The 25,809-nt window shown below is 49.0% G+C and overlaps 1 protein-coding gene, 1 long non-coding RNA gene and 1 other non-coding gene across 7 annotated transcripts in view; 2 read left to right on the forward strand and 1 right to left on the reverse strand.

Annotated features, from left to right (window-relative positions):
• The window catches only part of LOC123766552 (zwei Ig domain protein zig-8), a 176,493-nt gene that overhangs the window by 55,239 nt on the left and 95,445 nt on the right, over nt 1-25,809 (reverse strand). The gene's annotated exons all lie outside the window — the stretch shown is intronic.
• LOC123766553 (uncharacterized) overlaps nt 1-25,809 on the forward strand; it is a 287,226-nt gene that overhangs the window by 55,183 nt on the left and 206,234 nt on the right. The gene's annotated exons all lie outside the window — the stretch shown is intronic.
• TRNAE-UUC (transfer RNA glutamic acid (anticodon UUC)) lies at nt 764-835 on the forward strand. Its single transcript has one exon. It is a non-coding gene; the product is annotated as a tRNA-Glu (tRNA).

Below are 25,809 nucleotides of genomic sequence, written 5' to 3' on the forward strand. Positions count from 1 at the left end.
GAAACAAGGGCTGCCATGGTTGGTTTATCTGGCCAAGTGGCACTGTGGCAGGGGGGTGGGGAGGCGAGGGGGCGGCATAAAGTTGCTGCGAGGCAGCGATAGAGTCGGGCGGCGGGAGTTAATAGGAGTGCCAGCATCAGAAGTGCAGGAGTGTCTCCACCGGTCACCAGCGTGGCACTATGTTCTTGGTTATCTATCTGTGGGCTGCTTCCCTGGCACCATCTCCTTCTGGCACCATCCCCCCGTGCCTCCCTCTCTTGTGGCACCGTCTCCCGTGGCTCCCTCTCTTGTGGCACCGTCCCCCGTGGCTTCCTCTCTTGTGGCAGCCAGGTGCCAAGGTGTTAATGAGCCGACACCTCACCTGCCTTACACCCTCACACCTCACCTGCCTCACACCCTCACACCTCCCCTGTGTGTCCTGCTCGCCTCGCTGCGTCGCTCCGCGTCCTTGTTGGTGGTGTAGCTGCTGCGGCCCTTATTGTGCCTACCTAGCCCTGTGGCGCAGGTGTGCTGGCACCTCGTCGTCAGTTGCCACACCTGAGAGTTCTAACTCGTGCTCTTCCCCCTCTCCCAGCACCCTCACACACCCGCAGGGAGTCACCTCACCAACACCATTACCGGATACAGCATTATCATCCACGCTACTAAGAGTGTCATCACTTCTTGTTACCATCGTTAATTGCTGGCGTTTGTCACTGTCAACCACAGGACCAGCACTATCGCCGTGGCCATACCAGCACCCGGGAGACAGTAGCCCCCTATGTCCCATGTGCTCTAGTGGCTAGGATACCTGGCTTTCACCCAGGAGGCCCGGGTTCGATTCCCGGCATGGGAAAAGTTATCGGGGGGTAGAAATAGCCTAAGCTACTCTATCCCTTTGAGATGTATTTATTGCTTATCTCAATAAACATACTTGAACTTGAACTTGACAGTAACCCACCCGGACCAAGGCGGTCCAGCGCCCTCTACCACACGGGGGAAAAACCGCAGAAGATAAGAATATACCTTTCGTAAACCTCATGCCTAGTTATTTAGCGTGTTTCCAACAGAAAGCGGTATAACCCACAACCGGTTAACAATTCTCTAAGACATGACCCACGGAGGACGGTGGAGAGGGGAAGGAGGGGGGGGGGGGGGGGAGGGAACGTGCTGCATGGGTAACAGCTTCTCCCCTGTATCTACCTAACCCTGGCTTTGCGCCCTGGTGAGGCCACTTCAGAGCGCAACTCCATAGTCTCCTGAGACTGATGGATGCCTACTATTACTATATATATGTATGTAAGTATATATATATATATATATATATATATATATATATATATATATATATATATATATATATATATATATATATATATATATATATATATATATATATATTATACAAACATTATGAATATATAATTCTACAGAATATAATTAAACGGCATGAATATATTATGGTTGCAAGTATGCATTATACATATTTAATAGAAATGAAAGCTTTGGCCCGCGAGGTCTCTGAAAGTAATGAACATTTTTTTACATAATGTTTTGCATGTGAACAAACACCGGGGCCCGAAATGTTCTTCGCACCAAGAATATTTAGCAGCGAAGAGTACAGTGTCCCGTACTTACATATTTTAATTACAGACCATAGTAAACAAAAGCCAATCGCCACGTCACAAGGACCAAATGAGTGTAGCTTTTGTACCTCTCACGACGGTATATAACGTCTTGCAAATTCATTCCCTCCTTCCTTTACTTTCTACCCCCTTCCCTTTCCTTTCTACCCCCTTCCCTTGCCTTCCCACCCCTTTCCCTAACATCAACGCGAAGCCCCACCCGTCCTCCCTTTCCTTTCTACCCCCTGCCCTTTCCTTCTCACCCCTTTCCCTTGCCTTCCCACCCCTTTCCCTAACATCAACGCGAAGCCCCACCCGTCCTCCCTTTCCTTTCTACCCCCTGCCCTTTCCTTCTCACCCCTTTCCCTTGCCTTCCCACCACCCCTTTCCCTAACATCAACGCGAAGCCCCAGCACCGTGGGGAATAATTAGAGTGAGCGAGGTGGAACTGGGACCGCTGACTTCTCCGTCTTCATCATATTTCTTTGTCGACAACTCCGAAAAGACTTGCCGCTAAAAAAAAAGAGGTCAGTTTGATAAAGCAGTTTGCGTATGTTTGGTTAAATTAAACACCATTAACCGACTAGACACCGACCCAACACCTGAACACCCAACACCTGAACACCCAACACCTGAACACCCAACACCTGAACACCCAACACCTGAACACCCAACACCTGAACACCCAACACCTGAACACCCAACACCTGAACACCCAACACCTAATGTTTGACATAAACTAAATGCAAGCACCTAGCACATGCTATCAAACTAAGATCAATACCACACAAACCACCCCAGAACAAACATCACCAAGTGTCGAAACACCGACCAAACACCAACCAAACACCGACCAAACACCGACCAAACACCGACCAAACACCAACCAAACACCGACCAAACACCAACCAAACACCGACCAAACACCGACCAAACAACGACCAAACACCGACCAAACACCGACCAAACACCCAGGCAAGCTGCTTAATTTAATAAACATATACAAAGCCGCCATGCAGAGATTGGGTAGCAGGGTCGAGGCTTCCCAATAGTCACGAGAACGCTTGGGGCGGAGACCTGGCCCGGTGTTCAGCCAAAGGCTTACTGAAGGAATGTGATCCCAGGAATGTTTCTTTTTTTTATCCCTGCTTCTCATCCATAAAGAACGGAACAGCAGCATCTTCGACGGCTGACAGGTGTACCGGCGGGTGGTGTCAGAAAGTTAACGCCAGGGGTAAAGTTGGGATAAAGTTCATACGTCAACAGAGGACAAACCGGCGTGAACCTGAGAGGTATCTTGGCACTACCACCTGTGTCTGTCTGTCTGTCTGATCTACCTGCATCCTCTCTCCCTCTCCCTCTCTCCCTCTCTCTCTCTGGCCCGCAAGGCTACGACTGGAATAAACTTAGGTGGACGTAAACATTTGCAACATGCAGGTGGAATGTACACAACACTGCACAGAAGAACTCCCCGGACACGAGGAGAAGACAGACGAATATGGGGATAGGAGGTGCCGGGTGGATAGGGGTCGTAGACGGATTTACGTACATACTCTTGTGTGCATGTAGGTCCGTGTGAGTAAGCCGTGGACATGGCGTTGGATCCCATACCTATCCTGTGAGTGGGGACCCCATACGTATCCTGTGGGCGAGGACCTCATACCTATCCTGTGGGTGGGGACCCCATATCTATCCTGTGAGTGGGGACCCCATACGTATCCTGTGGGCGAGGACCTCATACCTATCCTGTGGGTGGGGACCCCATACCTATCCTGTGGGTGGGGACCCCATATCTATCCTGTGGGCGGGGATCCCTCCATACCTATCCTGTGGGCGGGGATCCCCCCATACCTATCCTGTGGGCGGTAGCAAAATTATTGCCAATTCACGTAATTGGAAAAAAACACCTATAACTCTACACAATTTAACAAGGCGTGTAACTATTTTGATATGTGTTTTGTTCTGTTTACAAATCCTCCACTCCCAGGGTGCCCAATCATCTCGCCTCGCCCCGGGGTTCGATCCTGGGTCGTGTCGATTGCGAGATCAGTGTGCCGTGGGGTCACAGGCTACCCATGTAGGGGGTCACCCTGCACCTTAAGACTTTCCCCCAGCATATTTCTCAGCGATAAATCAGATCGTAGGAACAAAATAGGTACAATAACGTGACAGAAATAGAACGGTCCAGCACGGACCGAAACGTCGTCGTCCCTTCACTTTCTAGTGTGTGGTCTGGTCAATAAAATAGGTACAACCTATCTGCTCAACACCCCCGAGGGTGTTGTGAGTACAAGGAGACATTCGTGGGGGGTTATGATACCAGACTCATGATTTCCACAACCTTCACAACCCTCATAGAATGTGAGTTGCATAGTCAGTGTGTCTCTTATAACATAAATAACCTCTTCCTGTCTAACCTCTTAACCTGCAGACCCCTCATAACCTGTAGAGCCTCACAACCTGTAGAGCCTCACAACCTGTAGAGCCTCACAACCTGTAGAGCCTCACAACCTGTAGAGCCTCACAACATGCAGGGCCTCATAACGTGCACCAGGGGTGAGGAAACACTTTAATGAACTTAGGCTTAAAATGGTAAAAATATCACAAAACATTGGTACTGGCGACATTTAATGGAGAGTAAACATCGCCTCCAATCATGGCTCGTCCCACGAGCCATACACCTGCTATGGTCCGTATGGTTTGTGTTTTTAATGGCTATAGGTCGTTTGTCGTGTGTGTGTGTGTGTGTGTGTGTGTGTGTGTGTGTGTGTGTGTGTGTGTGTGTGTGTGTGTAGAGAGAGAGAGGGAGGTTCTGTCTTGTGGTGAGTGACTCTGTGTGTGATACTTGGGCCAACACGACCGACTATTTGGCACTGTGAGGCACTCTACCTCACACTCTCCTGCTGCTGCTGTTGCTGCTGTTCGTGCTGCTGCTGCTGCTGCTGCTGTGGTGTACGGTGAAGGTGGCGGCGAGGACGTACCCCGTACATGGTACGTCGTTGTGGCCTCGGTGGAAAAATATTGTGTCGCTGGTGTGTGTTATTTTGTTGCATTTGTTTTTTTCTTGTTTGCCGGATGTGGTCAACACAAGCATCGTCGTTGATGGTAACGGCGGTGGTGTTGTGGTGGTTACTCGTTACTGGGTAGTGGTGGTGGTGATTCTGCTAGTGGTGGTGGTGAGGGGGGGTAGTGGTGGTGGTGAGGGTGGTAGTGGTTGATAAAGTAGGCATGGTTGCAATGTTTACAAAATTAAGGAACATTAGAACGAGAGGACATAATTGGCAATTGGGGGGAAACACAGATGAGTCACAGGGGATGTCAGAAAGATCTTGTTCAGCCTCAGAGTCGTAAACAAGAGGAAGGGACTAGACGAGCCAGTTGTCGAAGCGAATTCGAGACTGAACTTTAAATAGAAAATTGTAAGTGAACGCCTTACGAGTTGTCCCTGCCTTGAACTACTGATGGTCAAAGGCGAGGCTTATGTTCACCTAGTACAACTAGGTGAACACACACACACACACACACACACACACACACACACACACACACACACACACACACACACACAGTAGATGGGAAACTGATATATTGTGTCCATATACTTGGAGTGCTGTCTTTTACATGCTGCCTGGCTGGTGCCTGCCTGATGCCTGCCTGGTGCCTGCCTGGTGCCTGCCTGATGCCTGCCTGGTGCCTGCCTGGTGCCTGCCTTGCAGCCGCCTGGCACCAGGCAAGCACCAAGCAGGTGGTGTAACCTCCAGCTTCAGTATGGTAATAATTCCTAACCCAGCACTGAAGCATTTAATACACACACTTTTAATACACTTACAATGTACATTTGCACGGTGTTACTTGAGGCAGTGGGCTCAGCGCCCCCCCTTCCCTCACGTCACCACCCTCGTCTTGCATGATGGGCTCAGCGCCCCCCTCTCCACGTCACCACCCTCGTCTTGCATGATGGGCTCAGCGCCCCCCCTTCCCTCACGTCACCACCCTCGTCTTGCATGATGGGCTCAGCGCCCCCCCTTCCCTCACGTCACCACCCTCGTCTTGCATGATGGGCTCAGCGCCCCCCTCTCCACGTCACCACCCTCGTCTCGTAAGATAAACACGGGAGGTTTTAATCGAAGTCAGCACCCAGGGGGCGGCATCCCCCTTCCACCACAACGCCTCCCAAATTAGTCGTACTCCGCCGAGAGCAGCAGGAGCCCCCCCCGTGAAGGCGCGATAAACAGCCCCCACGGACCACCAGCCCCCCCGTGCGCCACCACAGGGGAGGCTTGCCGTAAATCTAAACACTTCTCTCACTCTCTCTCTCTCTAACCCTTCCACAGGTTGCCGGTGGACCTGTGCCGGAGGTGGGGGGCCAAGAGCTGTAGCTCGAGGATAAAGTCATAACAATTAGGTTTTTGTCCACTGTTGCTACATTAGCCTCTATGATTGTTTATATATCATTGGGAATAAGATGCTCATCGCTTCAGCAAGCGAGTTATTTAGGAGAAGCCAAGACGACACCTTCCAACTTATGGATCAATAAGTTAAACGTTTTTGGTCACAATGGCGTCGGTTTGGGAGTGTTGTTCAGACACCAGTCAGCCTTGTCTATTAGACGCGAGTGCCAGACCTGCAGGGGTGCCACATCTGCAGGGGTGCCACATTTATAGGGGTGCCACATCTGCAAGGGTGCCAGATCTGCAGGGATGTCAGGTCTGCAGGGGTGCCAGATCTGAAGGGGTGCCAGATCTGCAGGGGTGTCAGGTCTGCAGGGGTGCCAGATCTGCAGGGGTGCCAGATCTGCAGGGGTGTCAGGTCTGCAGGGGTGCCAGATCTGAAGGGGTGCCAGATCTGAAGGGGTGCCAGATCTGCAGGGGTGTCAGGTCTGCAGGGGTGCCAGATCTGAAGGGGTGCCAGATCTGCAGGGGTGCCAGATCTGCAGGGGTGCCAGGTCTGCAGGGGAGCCAGATCTGAAGGGGTGCCAGATCTGCAGGGGTGTCAGGGGTGCCACATCTGAAGGGGTGCCACATCTGCAGGGGTGCCACATCTGCAGGAGTACCAGATTATCTACTATGGTGCGAATGCGTCTGCCTGTTGGCATTTACTGGCTCTAAGATGATGGGCGAGCAACAAAACCCAATCGGCACTGTAAGAGGAGAGAGTGGCCGGGATCTATGGTTATGGCGCCAATTTACACTGACACCCACAACATTAAAGTCCTGTAAAACGGCATCCTCTCTTTTGATCAGTGAGAAAATTTCCGATATGCAATGACAGACACGTAGCATACACCACACACACACACACACACACACACACACACACACACACACAGTATGTCAGTAGTTTCAAAGCGTTATATGACAAAGAGTGCTGGGAAGACGGGACACCACGAGAGTAGCTCTCATCCTGTAACTACACTTAGGTAATTACTTAGGTAATTACAGACACACACACTTTTATTTATCAATGCTCACCGCCAACGTTCGACCAGTTTTAAGATATGCCGCCCCAGTGTGAAGACCCCAGGGATACGAAGAAAGACTGAAAGAACAAGACTTGACGTCGCTAGAGGGAATTATCAAGGAAAAGCGTTAAGCCATTACGACTATATAGTACTTGGAAGGGGTCAGGATAAGGATTTGGGCTAGCTAACACAGCTAAATATATATAAAAAAAAAAATTACAAATCTTAGTGTGATATGCACCATTTCTCACTTGTGAGAAAATTAAGATAAATTTCTTGCTTTCAATAATTTTGTATATATATATATATATATATATATATATATATATATATATATATATATATATATATATATATATATATATATAGAAGCATCAAGAAATATGGACCAATAGGCTTTCTACAAATACTTCTATTCAATACCCATTGTTTGTGTTCTGTCTTGTGTTGATACTTTTAATACCCTATTAATATCCCCTCTTGTTCTGTCTTGTGTTAATGCCACATCACCCCTCCCACCTCACTCAAATGTAGATATATATATATATATATATATATATATATATATATATATATATATATATATATATATATATATATATAATAACGATTGATTCCTCTTACCCTTGAAGCCAACCCACCAGTGGAAGGGTTCCTCTTAGCTCCAGCGACTAGCTAATAAGACCACTCTGTTATAATTAGTTCGCTGCTACAATTGTAGAATCCAGAATGAAACTATTGTGTGTGCCATGTATCGAACCTAATTAATGGAGATTAATCCAGAATATAATTACTCTGCTAGCTTTTAGACCTGATGAAGCATAAGCGAGTATATAATAATACTTGTAATAATAATAATAATAATAATAATAATTTATGTTTATTAGTTTTGCTAGTTATTTTTACATATTAATTGCTGGTTATTTCGACTGTTTGAAGATAGAACTGTGCTATATATGCAAAATTTACTGTATATAAGTGTTGCTCTATATTGCATATGATGAAATAATGGCATTTGTGAGTGGCCATTCATTTAAGAGATGCTGGAATTATTGGGCAATGATTAGGAAACCAATCTTTGGCTAATGAGAGTTGCGTCATACTGTTCTGCAGTTTGGAGAACACGAGTGTGGAGAGCTGGCCTCCGGTCGTCGAACGAGAACACGAATTAGGTTATTATATTCGTGTGTTGTACCTAATCTCTTGTCGGTTGGGGATTCGTGAGCCGGGGAGGGGGAGAAGAAGTGGGTGGATGGGGGGTTAGAGAAGTAGTGGGGGAAAGGGAGAGGTGTAGAGAAGTGGTGGGAGGGGAGAGATGAAGGACTAGAGGAAACAAGGGATGACTGGACGGGCTGTTATGTTACGAAATTAAATGGATTTTTTTTTATAGTGTCTTTCATATTGATCTTCCCTAAGATCTTACCTCAGTAACCAAAAAGCAGGAACACGTCTATGGAAGATAAAAAAAAAACTGTGATTATTATTAGTTAAGCGGATGGAAAACTTTATATGTGGTATACAAACATAGAAATTATTCATTGAAGTGTGAGGACGACTTTCAATCTCTCTTTGGTTCCTTAGACACCAATCCCTTATATGACATAAATCACTAGGTCAAAATGATTGGGAGATTGGCTACTATCATCAGTCAATTGTTTCTCTCGCCAAATCTCTTCTCACTTGAGTGAAAGAGACTTGGGGTCACTTGAGTGGCTGGACTTAGATACTCAAGTGACCCCAGTTACTCAAGTGACCCCAGCCATTGAAGTGATCCCAGCCATTCAAGTGACCCCAGCCATTGAAGTGATCCCAGCCATTGAAGTGATCCCAGCCATTCAAGTGACCCCAGCCACTCAAGTGACCCCAGCCACTCAAGTGACCCCAGCCATTCAAGTGACCCCAGCCACTCAAGTGACCCCAGCCACCCCCAGGCACGTGATCCTCTCTAACACAATCCATCAACTTCAACTGGCCATTTTAAAGTCTCGAAGCATTAAAAATAAAAAACACAGTTCAAGTTGAACACCTCAAAGTCCCTGACCCAAATACTTTCCCACTAAGATATTTGTTGATATATAAGTTCCATTCGGCTGTTGTGGTTGGCAAGAACATTTATTACATATAATTTTAGCCTTGTTTATGTTACATGTTTACTATAACCTGATAATTGAATACTATTAGTTAGTTGAAAATTGTATTTTGAAACTTTGGTAACAATTTTAGTTCATCTGCTAATATACTTTTACTTTTTATCTTTACTTTAAAGATAATTACACACTTTTTATATATATTCCTGCGCACTAAGCCGTTGGCTGGCCCGCTAGTGTTACTCATTTCTGTCTTCGACGCTTGATGAGTTTATAACTCATCCTCCAGCAAGTATGAGTGTTGATGGGGGACTATCCACACTCAGTTTACCCACGTCTCCTGCTTTCTGTCTGCTTTCTCTTCCTGTTAATGACTGCTGACTTTCCTCTCTTGCCCTTAGAATTTTTTTTCCGTTTTCAATTTTCTGTTTACCAACTTCCAGCCCTTCTTCCCTCTATACCAAGTTCCCTCCTTCCCTCTTTCCCTCCCTTCCTTCCCTCCCTTCCTTCCCTCCCTTCTTCTCTCCCTCCCTCTCTCCGTCTCTCCTTACCAAGATTCCTGACTCCCGTTTTTGTAATCTAGTTTTCTTGGCGGGAGAAAAACGTTAAAGCAAATAAAACTTCATTAATCTTGGGCTCCGTAAGTTGCTGAGTGGCCCTCCACGTCCTGCAGGCTTCCTCCACGTCCCCCAGGCTCCCTCCACGTCCCCCAGGCTCCCTCCACGTCCCCCAGGCTCCCTCCACGTCCCCCAGGCTCCCTCCACGTCCCCCAGGCTCCCTCCACGTCCCCCAGGCTCCCTCCACGTCCCCCAGGCTCCCTCCACGTCCCCCAGGCTCCCTCCACGTCCCCCAGGCTCCCTCCACGTCCCCCAGGCTCCCTCCACGTCCCGTATCCCCCCCCTTCCTACCCCTCACTCTCACCCTCCACGTCCCCTTCCCTCCCTACCCCTCACTCTCACCCTCCGCGACCCCCCGCCCTTCATGGCTTGCAAGCCACAACATATTATGCAAATATACGCCAAAGTAATCTAGAAGTAAATACGAGAGCTGGTTGGATAAAAACTCCGGACAGAGTAAGTGTTGAGATAACAAACATGGTGATGAAGGTGAGCTGCACACAATGGAGAGAGAGAGAGAGAGAGAGAGAGAGAGAGAGAGAGAGAGAGAGAGAGAGAGGGGGAGGGAGGGGGTTGGGGTGCCGGGGGGTATAGGGGTAAAGTACTTGTAGTTGGGAAGGTATTATGTATTCAGAGCAAAGCCCTGGTAGGTCAGTTCGGTGTACCTAATATTAACAACGAAATACTCTCCTTGTAGCTTAGATAACGGCATTGTTTAAGTTGGAGAGTGCTTGTGTGTGTGTGTGTGTGTGTGTGTGTGTGTGTGTGTGTGTGTGTGTGTGTGTGAACTTGTCGTCGTCTATGTCTATCTCCCTGTTTGTGTATGTTGAACTTTGCATAAATTCTCCCTCTTCCTCCCTTTCTCACCCCCACCCTTTCTCCCCTTCTCCCTCTCTCCCTCTCTCCCTCTCTCCCTCCCTCATTGCCACTGAGAAAAATAAGAGCCTCATTTTTCTCATTAATTACGAAACACTCTACACTGGCAATAATTAAACGACCAATCAGCTGTTCCCCAAAATGAAAGGCTCGTTTAGAATCAACAACCGGCCACCCCAGAGATGTCTGGAATTACCAACCGGTTTCGACTACCCTCGAAACTGGCGATTTGGATAATTAAGGGCGTTTTGGATAATTGAAACAACACGTAATATTAAGAGCGTATTGATTATTAACGATTATGAAAGCGCGGAGTGTCTGAACCATTTGGACTCAACAGACTAATTACCATCGTGTTGATGTCTTGAGTATTATAATAAGCCTAACCGCCGTCATCACACTGTCACCCGCATCAATCAACGTCATTCACAGCATCATAACGATCTCCCTGGCCGTCGTTATCATCATCCCCGTTATCAATCATCTGTCTCATGCAACGCATTCAACCCTTTTGAGAATCTGTCTCTTTCTCTGTCTCAGGTTCCGTTGGTCGTGTCAGCGTCGCTGTTATATGCGCGATATACCCGGTTATATCTCCCCAGAGAGCTGGTAGCACTGCTGCTCTCTCTCTCTCTCTCTCTCTCTTTCTCTCTCTCTCTCTCTTTCTCTCTCTCTCTCTCTCTCTCTCTCTCTCTCTCTCTCTCTCTCTCTCTCTCTCTCTCTCTCTCTCTCTCTCTCTCTCTCTCTCTCTCTCTCTCTCTCTCTCTCTCTCTCTCTCTCTCTCTCTCTCTCTCTCTCTCTCTCTCTCTCTCTCTCTCTCTCTCTCTCTCTCTCTCTCTCTCTCTCTCTCTCTCTCGTAACATTAAGCGATATGACCTAAATACGCAATGGTGCGTTAATATATGACCCATCTCCCTTCCCCTGTACTGGGTGAGTTCCAGGGCGATCCTTGATAAGTCCCGGGCTATTGTCAGCGTTTCTCATATAATGTCGACCAGACCACACACTAGAAAGTGAAGGGACGACGACGTTTCGGTCCGTCCTGGACCATTTTCAAGTCGATTTTCTCTATATGAGAAATTTCATTTCTCATATAGTCCTGGGCAATATGTGTAGGGGTTCCTGGAGTTGTCCTAGACTATGTGGATTTGTCCTGGAGTAGTTCTGTAATTTGTGAAGTGTTTCTGGAGGAGTTCCGGACTATGATAAGTGCATCCCGGTGTGGTGCTGGGATTTCCTTGTGGTTACCGGGCGATGATTTCGGGGCTTAACTTCTCCGCGGCCCGGTCCTCGATTCAGGCCTGACAGCTGAGTGGACAGCGCTTCGGATTCGTAGTCCTGAGGTTCCGGGTTATATCCCCGGTGAAGGCGGAAATAAATGGGCAAAGTTTCTCTCACCCTGATGATCCTGTTACCTAGCAGTAAATAGGTACCTGGGAGTTAGACAGCTGCTACGGGCTGCTTCCTGGGGGTGCGTAACAAAAAAGGAGGCCTGGTCAAAGACCGGGCCGCGGGGACGCAAAGCCCCGAAATAATCTCATCATAACCTCAAGAGAAGAAGGCCTCCTCGTTGCTGGACTGGTCAACCAGGCTGTTGGACGCGACTATATGGATTGTTCTGCGTAATTTTCAGGGTTTCTCGAGACACTGTCGGTTAATTCCCGACTAGACTTAATTCCTGACTGACTAGACTGACTTTTTTCCATGTCATGATGGGAGCAGATCCTGTGCTACTTATATCCGCTAGTGACGTCACATTTGTAAACAAAGGCGCTTGAAGGCAGGTATATCCGCCTGCAGATATCCGGCTATACACGAACGCTTCCCTCAGCAGCTGATCCCAGCAACCTCCACACGAATTGTTTCATTCTTTTTTGTAATCCGGTAATCCGCATTCTACTCCCGTCAGCTACGAAGCGAACGATCCGTATGTTTGAGACTCCGGTGACATGAAGCCATCAACTGTCCGAGGAATGGCGTGGTATATATATCTGGCTATACTGACTCTGCCACGTATTTACATATTGACGACTGGCAACAATTTTTTGTTCCACCTCTTTTTTTCTGCCTATTTTATTTTCTTGGTTATTATTCACATAAATATTATCTAATGGTTTCGAATGAGTTTAAGTTCATGCGATAGTTCTTCTACTCGACTTACTCTGCCAATATTCTGCTTTCTACATATAGCTCCGCCCCTGTCCACTTTCAACCATTCTCTCTATTTCCTATTCTGTTTACTCCTCTCCCTATCTTTGCTTCCTACAGAGTCGGTGCTCGATCCCTGAGGGTCTAAGCGGTCTGGCACTGTTACTTCGCTGTGTCCTCATATTTCATATCATAGTGTCCTCATATCCCAGCAGTCTTCTGATAGTTACCTAAAAACTTTCCTCCACACATGTCTCAACCTCTCTCTCTCTCTCTCTCTCTCTCTCTCTCTCTCTCTCTCTCTCTCTCTCTCTCTCTCTCTCTCTCTCTCTCTCTCTCTCTCTCTTTGATAGAGAATAAAGATAAATTTGGGAATGATAAAATTACATGAGTTAAAAACTCCACATTTCCACCGGAGACGAGAGAGAGAGAGAGAGAGAGAGAGAGAGAGAGAGAGAGAGAGAGAGAGAGAGAGAGAGAGAGAGAGAGAGAGAGAGAGAGGGAGAGTAGCATCAGGCTAGACTACCTTATACCTGGAGGCAGTCCAGCAAAACCTACCTTTCAAAAAATATTGCCAATTTCATGGACCAGTTAATTAGTGGAAAAATGCTTTCACTAATGGTATTAAATAATGCAAATGAGAAGCCAGATATAATATTTTCACATTATTATTACCAAGAAAAATCCCTGCTCAAAAAATCACCGCTCATTGGGCTTCATAAACCACAGCAATCACGAGAAAGAAACCCCCAAAAAATAGAGAAAAAACTGAAAAACGGAAACCAATTAATTCATTTTACACGTTTTATAGATTAACACGATATAAAGTGCCGATGCCCTGTGCATTTTTCTTTTTTAAGGAGGGCAGGGAGGGGGGGGGGGGTAGTACGCTTGAGGTAGGGATAATTGCCCCCCCTCTCCCCCCCCCTATCCTTTTATCCAAGACTCAATGGGATGCAAAACTTTTCCTAACTCTCTAAAAGCTTGTTTCTGCCTTTTTCGTTTTTCACAAAATATGGAAAAGTTATTCGCCACAAAAACTATCAGGAACTGGTTTTTATAATAATAATAATGGCAATTATTTGGTTCAGTCAGAGGATATCGAGACAGGTTTCGTGAATGACCCGCCGCAGTAGGCCAGAGGCAAGATTCACGAAGCAGTTTCGCAAGTACTTACGAACGTGTACATCTTTCCCTCAATCTTTGATGGCTTTCGTCACATTTATTAAGCAGTTTACAAGCATGAAAACTTCCCAAATCAACTGTTGTTATTGTTATAAACAGCCTCCTGGTGCTTCGGAGCTCATTAACTGTTTAATAAATGTAAACAAATCCGCCAAAAATTTAGAAAAGATTTACAGGGGACAGATTCACGAAGCAGTTACGCCAGCACTTACGAACCTGTCCATCTTTTCTCAATCTTTGGCGGCTTTGTTTTACAATTATTAAACAGTTAATGAGCTCCGAAGCACCAGAAGGCTGTTTATAACAATAACAACAGTTGATTGGCAAGTTTTCATGCTTGTAAACTGTTTAATAAATGTAACCAAAGCCGTCAAAGATTGAGGAAAGATGTACACGTTCGTAAGTGCTTGCGTAACTGCTTCGTGAATCTGACCCCTGGAACCATGAACCAAGAATCAGGAACTAAGGATCAGGAACTAGGAATCAGGAATCAGCAACTAGGCCCCATGAACCAAGAATCAGGAACTAAGAATGAGAAACCAGCAACCAGACACCAAGAACCAGGAACCATGAACCTCATGACCCTTAAGTAGACTAAACGTATCATAAAAAAACGAATAAACCCATAAAACAAGAATAAATAAAGTGACCCAGTTTCAGAACCACCTGAAAGAAAGGGGGTTCTTTCTTCCTTCCTCGAAAGAAAGCCGTAACTCAACCCCACCCCCCTGTAAGCACAATTAGGTGAGTACAATTAGGACTATCAACCGAGTGTAAACTGTTGCCACGTGAGGGACTCGAGGAGATGTGGCAACGTGCCCATTGTTTACATATAACCAGCTGATGAACAGCTCTCTAGAAGCCCATTTGGCACACACACCCCTACGATCAGGGGGCAAGGGAGAGGGGGGGGGAAAGGGGGAAAGGGGAGGGGGGGGGGGGAGTGACGAAGGTCGGGCAATTAGGAAAGAGGACGATGCGGATAACAAGGAAGAAGATTGAGCCGTACGAATGAGATGGAACAGATGACTGAAGGATGGAAGGGGGTGAAATAGAATGAGAACAAGAAATTTCAAGATGAGTTCAAAAAATATTCGAATGTCATCAGTTGTGAGTCGTGTATAAAGCGTGTTTTTTTATTTTATAAGCAGTGTACTCACCTAATTAAGTGTTTAGCACCCACCTAAGTGTGTTTAGCAGCGAATATCCTTGCAGTCCTGCTTATGCCCAACCACTTGAACTGAACGGCAGAGAGACGGTCTCAAGCAGAGCGTCGAGCTGTATGAAGCTTGTAAAGCTTCACGCTGGTCGGCGTTCAATCCCCGACCGTCCAAGTGGTTGGGCACCATTCCTTCCATATCACCCAAAATTGACGTTTCATCCTGAAAACATATACATATGCTTTCCGTGTTTTCCTACCACCGTAAGTATTTATGTTAATGCGGTGGACTGGTTGAGTTGGGTTACGTGTGCTAAGATCCGCCGGAACGAATAAGCTGTGGAACGAATAAGAAATAATTCATTTATAATTATTTTTTCAATATTAAATGTAATCCAAAATTAAGCTTCCTACTCCAACAGTTCCCACAGCTGACAGGTGAATCCAGTCAACTGTAAAAGCTGTTGTGATAATATACATTACTAATTCTCAACAATCGACTTGAGAATGGTCCAGGACGGACCGAAACGTCGTCGTCCCTTCACTTTCTAGTGTGTGGTTTGGTCAACATATTTCAGCCACGTTATTGTGACTCCTCGTCTGCTTATTAATTCAATATTCTGATTCTAGATTGGAGCAGCCTTCACTCTCTCTCATTTTTTTTTTTTTTTTTTTTGAGATATATACAAGAGTTGTTACATTCTTGTAGAGCCACTAGTACGCGTAGCGTTTCGGGCAAGTCCTTAATCCTATGGTCCCTGGAATACGATCCCCTGCCGCGAAGAATCGTTTTTTCATCCAAGTACACATTTTACTGTTGCGTTAAACAGAGGCTACAGTTAAGGAATTGCGCCCAGTAAATCCTCCCCGGCCAGGATACGAACCCATGACATAGCGCTCGCGGAACGCCAGGCGAGTGTCTTACCACTACACCACGGGGACTGCCTATCTCATCTCTCTCTCACCCCCTCCCTTCCTTGCTCAATCTCCCCTTTCTTCTCTTCCTTTCTCCCCTCTCCCTCGCCACCCAGACAGCCAGGAATGCCGGCCCCATCTCCGCTGCTATTAGACACGGCCCAGCCTCGTCAATAACAGATCTCGCTGTTGTGTGTACGCACGATAACATCCCACAGACACCCTTCTCTCGTCCCCCGAGTCACGCGACGGCTCACATCACCCACATAAAGGTCGGGACATAGCAGGGCTTCTGGGATGTTGCGTCTGGCTAAGAACGGTGTTTCAGGCGCGCTTGATGGACCAGACCGGAAAGGGGTCCTCGACGGGGTTCATACGGATCCTCGACGGGTCATATTAGAGTGTCGACTGTGCTGACGTGCACCAAAACAATTTTTTGGGAAGTCAAGACGGCTGAAAATGATTTTTGGGAATAATTGGCGAATCTAGGTTTGGATGTGAGGTCTCCCCCTTAACCTGCTTGTGGGAGGTCACCCTCTTAACCTGCTTGTGGGAGGTCACCCTCTTAGCCTGCTTGTGGGAGGTCACCCTCTTAGCCTGCTTGTGGGAGGTCACCCTCTTAGCCTGCTTGTGGGAGGTCACCCTCTTAACCTGCTTGTGGGAGGTCACCCTCTTAACCTGCTTGTGGGAGGTCACCCTCTTAACCTGCTTGTGGGAGGTCACCCTCTTAGCCTGCTTGTGGGAGGTCTCCCTCTTAACCTGCTTGTGGGAGGTCTCCCTCTTAGCCTGCTTGTGGGAGGTCACCCTCTTAGCCTGCTTGTGGGAGGTCACCCTCTTAACCTGCTTGTGGGAGGTCTCCCTCTTAGCCTGCTTGTAGGAGGTCACCCTCTTAGCCTGCTTGTGGGAGGTCACCCTCTTAGCCTGCTTGTGGGAGGTCACCCTCTTAGCCTGCTTGTAGGAGGTCACCCTCTTAGCCTGCTTGTGGGAGGTCTCCCTCTTAACCTGCTTGTGGGAGGTCACCCTCTTAGCCTGCTTGTGAGAGGTCTCCCTCTTAGCCTGCTTGTGGGAGGTCACCCTCTTAGCCTGCTTGTGGGAGGTCACCCTCTTAGCCTGCTTGTAGGAGGTCACCCTCTTAGCCTGCTTGTGGGAGGTCTCCCTCTTAACCTGCTTGTGGGAGGTCACCCTCTTAGCCTGCTTGTGAGAGGTCTCCCTCTTAACCTGCTTGTGGGAGGTCACCCTCCTAACCTGCTTGTGGGAGGTCTCCCTCTTAACCTGCTTGTAGGAGGTCTCCCTCCTAACCTGCTTGTGTGAGGTCACCCTCTTAGCCTGCTTGTGGGAGGTCTCCCTCCTAGCCTGCTTGTGTGAGGTCACCCTCTTAGCCTGCTTGTGGGAGGTCTCCCTCCTAGCCTGCTTGTGTGAGGTCACCTTCCAGCACCGTTTCTATCTATTTCTCTTGACTGGCAATGGTCGCGAGGGTTTGCAATGTTGCAGGGGTGTACAACATGTGATGGCCCGAACAATGTTTACACTGTTGCCATCCCACACTAGCTTAAACCTGCAACCTTGGGAGCAAATAATTTAAATTCTGTGATCCTTTGGCTAGCTGACCTAGCTTGTTGATTCTATTGACTACGAACACCTCACAAGATCGATTAATGAACTGATTGAACATTCCTCAAACACCTGGATGAACTAATTGCTAAGCCCACCGATAATTAGTTACGTAATGGGAGGGAAATCCTATTACGTAACATATTACTGCAAGAGGCAGGAGATCTCGGTCAAAGACGAATGTCTGAATTCCTGTCAGTTTCCTTGCTCTCACTCACAGCTTCGAAACACTCCGAACAGGGTTCGAGTACCACCAGATATACAAATAGAGAAGATTATACACATATTCGCACCCGCAAAATTCCTCTCCAGCATTGGTGAAGAATTTTGAGGGTTTAAAACACTGTTCAACAGATCAATTAGAAGTACGCCTCATGCAATGACTATCCTCTCGGCTTCCCTACCTTGAGGTGCTTCCGAGGCTTAGTGTCCCCGCGGCCCGGTCGTCGACCAGGCCTCCTGGTTGCTGGACTGATCAACCAGGCTGTTAGACGCGGCTGCTCGCAGCCTGACGTATGAGTCACAGCCTGGTTGATCAGGTATCCTTTGGTCCCTAGTAACATGCTGCTTATGGTACTGATGGCTGTGGTGGTGGTGGTGGTTGTGGTAGTGGTGGTGGTTGTGGTAGTGGTGGTGGTGGTGGTGGTGGTGGTGATGGTGGTGGTGGTGGTTGTGGTAGTGGTGGTGGTGGTGGTGGTAGGGGTTGCTGGAGGTACAGCATACAACGGACGCTGCCACAGATCTAGTGCATGAACAATTGCAACAATTACGTTGCCAGGGAAGATAACGTTACCTCTCTGAATAGCTCAACTGTGGCCGCACGGCCAACCTGGTTTTAATTAAACCAGGTAAATCCGGGGCGAGAGAGAGAGAGAGAGAGAGAGAGAGAGAGAGAGAGAGAGAGAGAGAGAGAGAGAGCCTTCGAATATGGGTTATGTTTACTCCGTGCTCTGCCCGGTGGGGGTATATTGGCTTACTTCTTGTCAGTGCTTTATTTGTAGGCATGCTAGGAGGGTCCCCGGCGGTGCCCGGGGTTGTCTGTCTCTCCTTCTACCATCACTTCTACCCATCTTCTCTCGTTTCTCTCCCATGACCCATTCGTCCCGATCTCCTTAGCCCTCTCTTTGTCTCTCTCCATTTCCTCCCTTTCTATTCACATCCACCCATTTTATTTCCCCCCCTACCCTTCCCCTCTTCCCCATTACATTGACCTACCCTTCGTCTTATCTTCTTACCCACTGGTCCTTACCCTTTCCACCAATTCTTCCCCTTTTTTCCATTCTCTCAGAAAATATATTATTAAGAAATTGCGGAGGAAAATGACATGGCACCTTCACACTCTATGGACTTCGCATTCCCAATTTCATCCTGCATTCATTTCTGACTTTATAAAAACCACTCGGAGGTGCTGGGTTACATGGTATATTTCTCAAAACTTTTACCTTAGGGCCCTTACCCTTCATCCCTCCCTCCCTCCCTTCCTCCTAACCCTCCCTCCCCCCTGCCCCTCCCTCCCCCCTGGCCCTCTCTCCCCCCTTTCCCCCATCCCCCCTCTCCCCCTTCCCCACTTCCCCGCTCCCCCCGAGTAGAGCAACTGGTAAATCCCCCTAAGTAAACACCTCGGACGGAGCAAACAAAAATGTTGGGACAAACAGGTCAGGTCCTCGGGGATGTCCCTGAGGCACGCGAGGCTCAGAGCTGTGGCTCAGGGCTGTGGCTCAGGGCTGAGGCTCAGGGCTGTGGCTCAGGGCTGTGGCTCAGGGCTGAGGCTCAGGGCTGTGGCTCAGGGCTGTGGCTCAGGGCTGTGGCTCAGGGCTGTGGCTCAGGGCTGAGGCTCTAGGCTGAGGCTCAGGGCTGTGGCTCAGGGCTGTGGCTCAGGGCTGTGGCTCTAGGCTGTGGCTCAGGGCTGTGGCTCAGGGCTGAGGCTCTAGGCTGAGGCTCAGGGCTGTGGCTCAGGGCTGTGGCTCAGGGCTGTGGCTCAGGGCTGTGGCTCAGGGCTGTGGCTCAGGGCTGTGGCTCAGGGCTGAGGCTCTAGGCTGTGGCTCAGGGCTGTGGCTCAGGGCTGAGGCTCTAGGCTGAGGCTCAGGGCTGTGGCTCAGGGCTGTGGCTCAGGGCTGTGGCTCAGGGCTGTGGCTCAGGGCTGTGGCTCAGGGCTGTGGCTCAGGGCTGTGGCTCAGGGCTGTGGCTCAGGGCTGTGGCTCAGGGCTGAGGCTCTAGGCTGTGGCTCAGGGCTGTGGCTCAGGGCTGAGGCTCTAGGCTGAGGCTCAGGGCTGTGGCTCAGGGCTGAGAACATTAGAGAACATTGGAGATAAATGTCTCTTAATATCTCTAATGCTAGTATTAACAATGCTGAGATTAGCGGGACTGCTGGGTATGCGAGCCCCGGGGCATAGGGTTGTGGAAGGAGGGAGGGAGAGAGAGGGAGGGAGGGAGAGAGGGAGAGGGAGGGAGGGAAGAAAGTTGGCGTCTTGGGCTTCTCTCAACAGCTAATCTCATTTATTACCTGATATAGTTCACCCTTTGATCCTCTCCCTGCGTTTATTGAGCTGTTTAAGAGTACTACTTGTGTGTGTGTGTGTGTGTGTGTGTGTATATGTGTGTGTGTGTGTGTGTGTGTGTGTGTGTGTGTGTGTGTGTGTGTGTGCGTGTGTGTGTGTGTGTGTGTGTGTGTGTGTGTGTGTGTGTGTGTGTGTGTGTGTGTGTGTGTGTGTGTATGTATGTATTCACCTATTTGTACTCACCAATTTGTGCTTGCGGGGGTTGAGCTTTGGCTCTTTGGTCCCGCCTCTCAACTGTCAATCAACTGGTGTACAGGTTCCTGAGCCTACTGGGCTCTATCATATCTACATTTGAAACTGGGTATGGAGTCAGCCTCCACCACATCACTGCCTAATGCATTCAAGTTTTAATTACCCCCTGATACTTAATTTGGGTACTAAGTTTCCACCTGTGTCCCCTTATTCGTGTCCCACCCGTGCTGAAGAGTTTGTCTTTGTCCACTCTGTCATTTCCCCTGAGAATTTTGTAGGTGGTTATCATGTCTCCCCTCACTCTTCTGTCTTCCAGGAACGTGAAGTTTAGCCTTTCTTTACAGCTCAACTGTTACTAATTACTTATTTTTTTTCCATAACACCCCCCCCCCTTCCCCAGGAAACAGCCCGTAACAACTGTCTAACTTCCAGGCACCTATTTACTGCTAGGTAACAGGAGCATCAGGGTGAAAGAAACTGTTTCTTTCTATGTATCTATAGAAAAAAAGTTTCTCTGTGTCTCTTTTATGTTTCTATGTCCATCTGTTTCCGCTGGCGGGGGAATCGAACCCCGGACCACAGGACTACGTATTCAGCGTCCTGTCCACTCAGCCACCAGCGCCCTAGTGTGTGTGAGTGTGTGTGAGTGAGTGAGGATGAAGGAGTGCGTGTGTGTGTGCCCTGGAGTGCAAAAAGAAAGAAAGCATTGTGCCTAAAGAAAAGCAGTGCTTGTGTCCCTGACGATAATGGAGTGCATCAGAGCCCGGAGCTGGACTCACCACCACACCACACTCCTCTCCATCACCACACCACACATCCCACACCACACTACACATCCCACACCACACCTCACAAACCTATCACCACCACTACTCCTTTCCCACACACCCCCGACCTCTTAAATTTCCATATACACCCCTACCCAGACACTGTATCCTCGCCCCCCAAGATCACCCGCTCCACCACACTATACACACCCACACACACCCACGATCACCTGTCCAAACCTGTAACAGGTGTGGTAGTGGTGGTGCCCGCTACAGGTGCTGGCGACTACGAGGGATTTAACATCTAGCTCTGTATGACCCGCCTTTTAATTAGTTTATACCAGCCACGCTAATTACGTCTCTCAACATTAAGACAAAATGTGGTGAAACCCGTTAAAGTTATGGCCGGAACTGGATTGCTTCCTTCAGGATCTTTTATGTAGTAGACATATCCCCTCTCTGTTCATTCTCTCCTCTAAGGTCGTGAGGCGAGTTCCCTCAGTGTATCCTCATAGGGGAACTCTCTCAGTTCTGGTTCTCAGTTCAGTTCCTCAGTTCTCAGTAACTCTTGTGCCCCGCTTTTGAAACTATTTATTGTATTAACTTCTCTTCTCTTTCTCTCTATCTATTCCATTCTATTTGCTCGCTAGTTTATGAGTAAAAATAGCATCTTTGTGACTCATCTGCTCCTCTTCCTTCCGTTCCAGATCCGCTGTTAAGCTTATATTGAACATGTTCCCTTGTTCTACCATGTTTTACACTGATGTCCCCTTGTTCTACCATGTTATACACTGATGTCCCCTTGTTCTACCATGTTTCACACTGAACTAGGGGCTAGGGGTACCCGGCGGTGCCCGGGATTGTCTGACTCTTCCCCTATCTCCCCTATTCAGCCCCTCATCATTTCCCACCTCTCACCACCTCCCCCTTTCTTCCCTCCACATTCCCCTCTCCTTAGGTCTCTTAACCCTTTCTCATACTTTCATCTTCCGTTGATTACACAGGAGCCCCGTTGATTACACAACAGCCCCCGCCCCCCCTGTTGATTACATAGGAGTACTCGCCAATGATTACCATAGTTTTTTTTTGTTCCAATCTGTTGTTGTTGTTGTTGTTTAAGATTCGCTACTTGGAACAAAAAGTTCCAAGCAGCACGGGCTATGGTGAGCCCGTGGTGGACGTTTTGTTCCAATCGTTTCAAGGACACCACACACGTGACCAATAGGCTGGAAGCCTTCTTCCTAAGGGGGTCCTAAACACAGTAGTTACGCCTGTAGTTACGTAGTTGTAGTTAGTTGTAGTTGTAGTGTAGTAGTTACGTAGTTGGCCTAGTCTGGTGTTGACCTAATGATGAGTGCCTCTCATACTGAGTTAATGTTATAGATTCAGCTACTGGGAACACGAAAGTTGCAAGTAGCACGGGCTATGGCGAGCCCGTAGTGGACTTGCCTGGCACAGGAGCGGGGCTGTAACTTGTGTGATGCTGGGCTTGGAGGAAATATATAAATATATACCTTTGATGTTTTAGGGAGTGGTCTCCTTTCCATTTTATAATGTGCAGTTAGGCTTTGTGGCTGCCTCTCAAATCACACGAGAGGGAGAGAAAGAGAGAGAGAGAGAGAGAGAGAGACTGAGACAGAGAGAGAGGTTATAAATGGCTCTAATATTCCCTGGTAGACTACAACCTTGAGTTTCTCTGGTATATATATATATATATATATATATATATATATATATATATATATATATATATATATATATATATATATATATATATAATATAATCATTGCTTTCTCGTTCTCCAGAGTCATTATTTTCAGGCCCGTAGGGTAATTATATTATGCATGATCCTTTGCATATGTTTGTGAACTTACGCTAGGTATATCAGACCTGTCACACGTGTGGCCTCTCCCTGTCTCTTCCTCCGTCTCTTCCTCCGTCTCTTCCTCCGTTTCTCTCTGTCTCTCCCTCCGTCCCTCCTGTTGTTCTGGGGTGCTCGCTCTCTGCATTGCGTACCTACAATAGCCTTACTTCTATCCTGTCTATCGTTATTTGTCGTGTTTATGATCTCATACACCGTCCATCCCCCACCCACTTTCACGTACATCAGCAGTGTCCTGCAGGGATGCAGGCAGGCAGCAGTGTCCCCCAGGGGTGCAGGCAGGCAGCAGTGTCCCCCAGGGGTGCAGGCAGGCAGCAGTGTCCCCCAGGGGTGCAGGCAGGCAGCAGTGTCCCCCAGGGGTGCAGGCAGGCAGCAGTGTCCCCCCAGGGGTGCAGGCAGGCAGCAGTGTCCCCCCAGGGGTGCAGGCAGGCAGCAGTGTCCCCCAGGGGTGCAGGCAGGCAGCAGTGTCCCCCCAGGGGTGCAGGCAGGCAGCAGTGTCCCCCCAGGGGTGCAGGCAGGCAGCAGTGTCCCCCCAGGGGTGCAGGCAGGCAGCAGTGTCCCCCAGGGGTGCAGGCAGGCAGCAGTGTCCCCCAGGGGTGCAGGCAGGCAGCAGTGTCCCCCAGGGGTGCAGGCAGGCAGCAGTGTTCCCCAGGGGTGCAGGCAGGCAGCAGTGTCCCCCAGGGGTGCAGGCAGGCAGCAGTGTCCCCCCAGGGGTGCAGGCAGGCAGCAGTGTCCCCCAGGGGTGCAGGCAGGCAGCAGTGTTCCCCAGGGGTGCAGGCAGGCAGCAGTGTCCCCCAGGGGTGCAGGCAGGCAGCAGTGTCCCCCAGGGGTGCAGGCAGGCAGCAGTGTTCCCCAGGGGTGCAGGCAGGCAGCAGTGTCCCCCAGGGGTGCAGGCAGGCAGCAGTGTTCCCCAGGGGTGCAGGCAGGCAGCAGTGTTCCCCAGGGGTGCAGGCAGGCAGCAGGGAACTTAAGAACATCAGAGGTTGAAGCCTGCACAGGTTTGGAATATCTGAAAGGGGGAACTCTGATGATCTCAGAACACAAACTTACTGCAGTAATGGACTGGGAGCTGTGAGAGTGTGTGTGTGTGTGAGAGAGAGAGAGAGAGAGAGAGAGAGAGAGAGAGAGAGAGAGAGAGAGAGAGAGAGCATGTTAGCGGGAAGAACAGTATGAAGTGAGAACCTGAGGGCATCCACACACACTTTTTCTCTCAGTCTCCCTCTCTTCCTAGCCACCCCCTTACTCCTCAAGTTTCATATAACACTTTTCTCTTTGTCTCCCTCGCGTCTCCTCCCCCTCCTCCTCTTCATATCTAACTCTCTCCCTCTCTCCCTCTCTCCCTCTCTCCCTCTCTCCCTCAAGGGCACACCAACCGCAGGCAGCTGAGGGCTAGATTATGCAGATGGTGTTGTTCCTTGTTGCTGCAGGGTATCTTTTCTAGCCGGCAGCTATCCTCGTCCAGGACGGTCCACCACGCCTTGCTGCGTCCCCCGCCAGGCTCTATCCACACATTAAAAAGGGGGAAAGTCACGGAGTTATTATATGACTTCAAAAGGAATTTAAGACCTGCGTAAACTCCCCTTTTTACTTCCGGACAACCCTCTTTATCATCAGCCCGATTCCCCCCTCACGCCAAAGCCTTATTTTACTCATCTCTCTTTCCCCCTTCCCATCAGTGCTCTGCAATCCGTTCCGTGCAGACGCAACACAATCGCCACAGCCCTGTGCGCCGCTCAACACCCTTCCCGCTTGTTGCTACTCAACCGTAGTGACTTACCTTGCGATGATTTCGGAGCTCAATGTCCCCGCGGCCCGATCCTCGCCCAGACGTGCCCCTACCTACTTGGACAACCTAGCTGGCCCCTTTGGCACCTAGATGTGTCGGTGGTACAGACACACTATGTCTATAATTCCGACAAATGTCTAATTTGAAAAACAAAACAAAATCTCTCCCCTATTTACGATCTACAAAACTAGTAGGTACTACCAGGTACCTGTTTGCTCTTAGGTGAATAGCGGCATCAGATGAAAGAAATTCAGCACATTTATGCATCGGCAGGGAATCGAACCGGGGTAATTGGATTGTGATGTATTCCGTTCGCTGTCCGCTCGGCCGCGATGACCTGTATGCACCTGTGAATGCGTGGGCGCGTGTGCTGAGAGAGAGAGAGAGAGAGAGAGAGAGAGAGAGAGAGAGAGAGAGAGAGAGCAAGCACGAGCAGCAGGAGACTGGGTAACAGTCACTCTCCACGACAGGTAAGACAGGATCACTGGGAGGACAACGACACGAACTAACATTCCAACGCACATGTTCCCTCAGCCAATTAGCACCGTAATGACCGACTCGAGTGTCACTTAAGCTCTTCGGACACGAGCTTTACATAACTGCCTCGCTGATTGCCCAGTTCTTCTACACCAACTGTCCCGAAGACTGCCTAAATGTCAGCTCAGAGGCGAGACTCTGATTCCCCAGTGAAAATGTTAGTGTTATGGGGGTCTGTCTCCTGGGGTCTGGCTCCTGGGGGCTGACTCCTGGGGGCTGGCTCCTGGGGGGCTGGCTCATGGGGGGCTGGCTCCTGGGGGGCTGGCTCCTGGGGGGCTGGCTCCTGGGGGGCTGGCTCATGGGGATCTGACTTCTGGGGGCCTGGCTCCTGGGGGGCTGGCTCATGGGGGGCTGGCTCCTGGAGGGCTGGCTCCTGGGGGGCTGGCTCCTGGGGGCTGGCTCCTGGGGTCTGGCTCCTGGGGA

This window comes from Procambarus clarkii, chromosome 62 (assembly GCF_040958095.1).
Source record: "Procambarus clarkii isolate CNS0578487 chromosome 62, FALCON_Pclarkii_2.0, whole genome shotgun sequence".
Lineage (NCBI taxonomy): Eukaryota > Metazoa > Arthropoda > Malacostraca > Decapoda > Cambaridae > Procambarus > Procambarus clarkii.